Genomic DNA, 4,512 nt, shown 5'->3' with positions numbered 1-4,512 from the left:
CTGCCCAAACAGGAACCAAAACCTAAGGTGGAGAAGAAAAAGACCTTCCATTGTGCATCACACGAGTCCCAAGCGTTTGCACCCTTCACTTGCTCAGGCAAAATAAATGGTAAACCTGTAACCATACTCAGAGACACTGGATCCTCTCAAACGATCGTCTCTCCTAAAGTAATACGACCTAAAGGTGAAACTCACAGGTATGTTGCAGTTAATGACCTAACCAGTAAGTCTATGTTGCCTCTCATTAATGTAACCTTCATTGTCCTTATTTCTCTGGAACTACTGAAGTAGCTGTAAATCCAGAACTGTTACCATGCAAGAATGTAGATGTAATCCTGGGTAATGACATAGCTAACTCTGTTGTCTTAACAACTTAATAGCAGTATCTCCAGGTGATGTTGTACAGGAAGAATGCTTAGCAGTGACACGAAGCAGGAAAAAGGACACCCCTACTGAATCATCATCAAACCCGTTGCCAGTCTCTGAACCTATGGATTTCAACGAGTTGATGAGTACATATAAGATCCAACCTGATTCCTTTAGCTATCAACAAAGGAAAGATGTCACTCTACAGCAGTGTTTCAACCAAGTGAAACCAAAGGATACCAACAAGTGTTCCTATTTTTATATTAATAATGATGTACTAATGAGAAAATTCAGGTCCAGCAAGAACAGTCATCTAGAAACCTGGAAGGATCTATTCCAGGTAGTTGTTCCTAAGGATATAAGACCTCTGATCCTAGAATTGTCTCACTCTGCTGACTCTCATCTTGGTATCACTAAAACATATGAACGCATCAGTCAAGACTTTTATTGGCCAATCATGAAGAATGACATTAAAGAGTACGTAAAAACATGTACAACATGTCAAAAAGTAAGTAGTCCTAATGTGAAAGTACCAGTTGCACCATTAAAACCTATACTTGTGCCTAAAGAACCTTTCAGTAAGATCATAGTAGATTGTGTAGGCCCTTTGCCTAAGACAAAAAGGGGACATGAATACTTGCTTACGGCCTTATGCCCCACTACCCGTTATCCATTTGCAGTACCTTAAGAAACATTTCAGCCAAGAACATCCTAAAGTCACTAGTGTCCGTATTTACTGTTGTAGGATTTCCAAATGAACTACAATGTGATCAAGGAACCAATTTCATGAGTCATGCTTTTAAAACAGCTATGAAAGATTACCATATAACCCAAGTCTCATCATCAGCTTACCATCCACAGACCAATGGAGCATTAGAACGCACTCACCAGACCATTAAAAATCTTCTCCGGAAATACATCCATAGTTCAGGTAACGAGTGGGATTGCGATTTGGAACTGATCATGTACATCATACGAGGAGTTCGAAATCAGTCTACTGGTATGTCACCTTTTGAACTACTCTTCGGTCGACGGCCACGAACTATCCTCAGTTCAGTCAAAGAACGCATCCTGAAGTTGGGAGATAATGAGGTACCTCTTTCCCAATATATTTCAGAACTCAACAAGAAACTTTCAGATCTTCACTCCATTGCCAAAACTAACTTGATAACAGCTCAAGAGAAGATGAAGATTAACTATGATAAAAAGGCTAAAACCAGAAGTTTCAAAGTAGGAGATGCAGTGCTGCTATACCATCCGCTTGCAGGCTCTCCCCTACGAGAGAAATACCAGGGACCTTATACCATCACTCAACGTATCTCGCCAACCAACTATATAATCGCCACTCCAGATAAGCGTAAGTCTACTCAATTAGTCCACATAAACCTCTTAAAGGCCTATTTGTCTCCCTCAACAGCTGAAAATAAAACGGTAATGATTACTAGTGCCATACCATACATAGATTGTCCTATGGATCAATTTACAGATGATCCAATAACTGCATCTTGGCAGGATTCTCAAAACTCAAAGATCTTGGAAAACTTATCAGACTATCTAAAACCCTTATCTGCATCAAAATGTAAATCTTTAGTAGCTTTATTCCATGAATTTCCTAGTATAACTTCAGATAAACCAGGCAGATGCACCATGCTAGATCATGACATCAAACTACAACCAGGTGCTGCACCCATTAAACAAGCTTTCTATCGAACATCACAGAAGAAATTGGGTATCATGAAAGAAGAAGTGAACTACTTAGTAAGAGAAGGATTGGCAGAACCCAGTGCGTCACCATGGGCTTCCCCATGTCTCCTAGTAGGAAAGAAAAATGGTAAATTTCGTCTTTGTACCGATTACAGGAAGATTAATAATTTAACAATTAAAGATTCGTATCCTCTACCAAGAATACAAGATATCATTGACCAAGACTTGGAAAAAGTATTTGTATATTTAGATGACATCATTATTGCCTCTGACACATGGATAAACCATATTCAAAAGATAAAAGAAGTTTTCTCAAGGTTGAAACAACATGGATTAACGATCAACTTAGCAAAAAGTAATTTTTGCAAAGGTCAGGTATCTTACCTTGGTCATCGAGTTGGCAGTGGTAAAGTATTACCCCATGATGCAAATATTAGCGCCATAACTTCTTATCCTGTTCCAACTACCAAACAGGAATTAAAAAGATTTCTAGACGCTAGTGATCTTGGATATGGGGGCATTTTATTACAGCATCCTGCTCCAATAACAGCCATAACAGGAAACCTGCCCCCCACTAGCTGATCTGTTACCAGTCTCTTATTCCAGTGGACGATTTATGGGTTCCCAACTAAATTGGCCCACTGTGGAGAAAGAACTATTCGCCATCGTAGCTACCATCCAGAGATACGAGATCTATGTTGATGGACAAGACACGATCTACGTCTACAGCGACCACTCTCCTCTGTCGCATCTCCATAGGTCCACTACTCTCAACCCTAAACTTTTAAGATGGTCATACATACTGTCTGCACATAATATCCAAGTAATCGCCATATCAGGACGAGAAAACATTGTGGCAGACTCATTATCAAGGATAACCTCGGTTGATCCTCGGGAAATGGAAAAAAACAAAAACAAGGGGGGACTGTGATATCCCCATATGTTGTACATATGCTAACATATCTGATTTGTCTAAAGTATATTTTTCCATTTTCTTTGTGAATACATCACCTTATTTCAGCGCCATCTTCATTCCATTCTTCTCATTATCTTTTGTTTACACTCGCCTTCCTGCTGTAAATCATCCATGTTTTCTTACCTTACATGTTATAAGGTAACCCCAAATTTATTGTTTTGTTAGAATACATTGTTCTCACCACGAGATTCATCTACCTTACTCACCCATTCACTTTGCATTGCTTATTATTGTTGTTTTGAAGTGCTTTTTCATTATTTTGTTTAACGTAAGATTAAAGTTTTGTTTATAACATAGTTTATTGTTCCTGTCCTCCAATTATCCTGCTATTGGTGCTTCTGTTGTCTGCAACCAGCTTTAAGAAGATACATTTGATCATAATCAACAATCTTATACACTCGTAATAAGAAACAAGTGAATTTGGAAGTCTACCCATATGACTTCTATTTTGTTGTGTGAAGAGAACTACCGCCCATTATAAAGGGGTAATTGTTTGCACAGTGGTTCGTCACATAATAATATATATATATATATATATATATATTTGTATATGTATTTGTATATGTATATATATATATATATATATACATATACATATACAAATATATATATATATATATATATATCTATATATATATATATATATACTATGTATATGTATATGTATATGTATATATACTGTATATATATATATATATATATGTATATATATTTGTGTATATATATATATATATATATATAAATATAAATATATAAATATATAAATATATAAATATATAAATATATAAATATATAAATATATATATATATATATATATATGTATATATATATATATATATATGTATATATATATATATATATATATGTATATATATATATATATATATGTATATATGTATATATATATATATATATATGGTATATATGTATATATATATATATATATGTATATATATATATATATATATATGTATATATATATATATATATGTATATATATATATATATATATGTATATATATATATATATGTATATATATATATGTATATATATATATATATATATATGTATATATATATATATGTATATATATAAATATATATATTTATATATATATAAATATATTTATATATATATGAAATATATATACATGTATATATATTAATATATATACAGTATATATACGTACATATAAATATAAATATATATATATATATATATATATATAGGTCTATATATATACATACATATAAATATAAATATATATATATATATATAGGTCTATATATATACATACATATAAATATAAATATATATATATATATATATATATATACACATATATATATATATATATATATGTGTATATATATATATATATATAAGGCGAGAGAGAGAGAGAGAGAGAGAGAGAGAGAGAGAGAGCTGGACAGAATTCCAAAAGTCATGAACCCCTCAGCCACA

The 4,512-nt window shown here is 32.7% G+C and overlaps 1 protein-coding gene across 1 annotated transcript in view; it reads left to right on the top strand.

Moving 5' to 3' along the window:
• LOC137615499 (serine-aspartate repeat-containing protein I-like) overlaps window positions 1-825 on the top strand; it is a 4,011-nt gene extending 3,186 nt beyond the window's left edge. Inside the window, exon 2 of the mRNA XM_068345421.1 lies at window positions 1-825. This exon is cut by the window's left edge and continues 1,194 nt beyond it. The gene's annotated coding sequence lies outside the window, so the exon portion shown is untranslated.
• The last annotated feature ends 3,687 nt before the right edge of the window (window positions 826-4,512 follow it).

Source organism: Palaemon carinicauda, chromosome 2 (genome assembly GCF_036898095.1).
Source record: "Palaemon carinicauda isolate YSFRI2023 chromosome 2, ASM3689809v2, whole genome shotgun sequence".
Taxonomy (NCBI): domain Eukaryota; kingdom Metazoa; phylum Arthropoda; class Malacostraca; order Decapoda; family Palaemonidae; genus Palaemon; species Palaemon carinicauda.
This window is presented reverse-complemented; position numbering and strand designations above follow the sequence as displayed.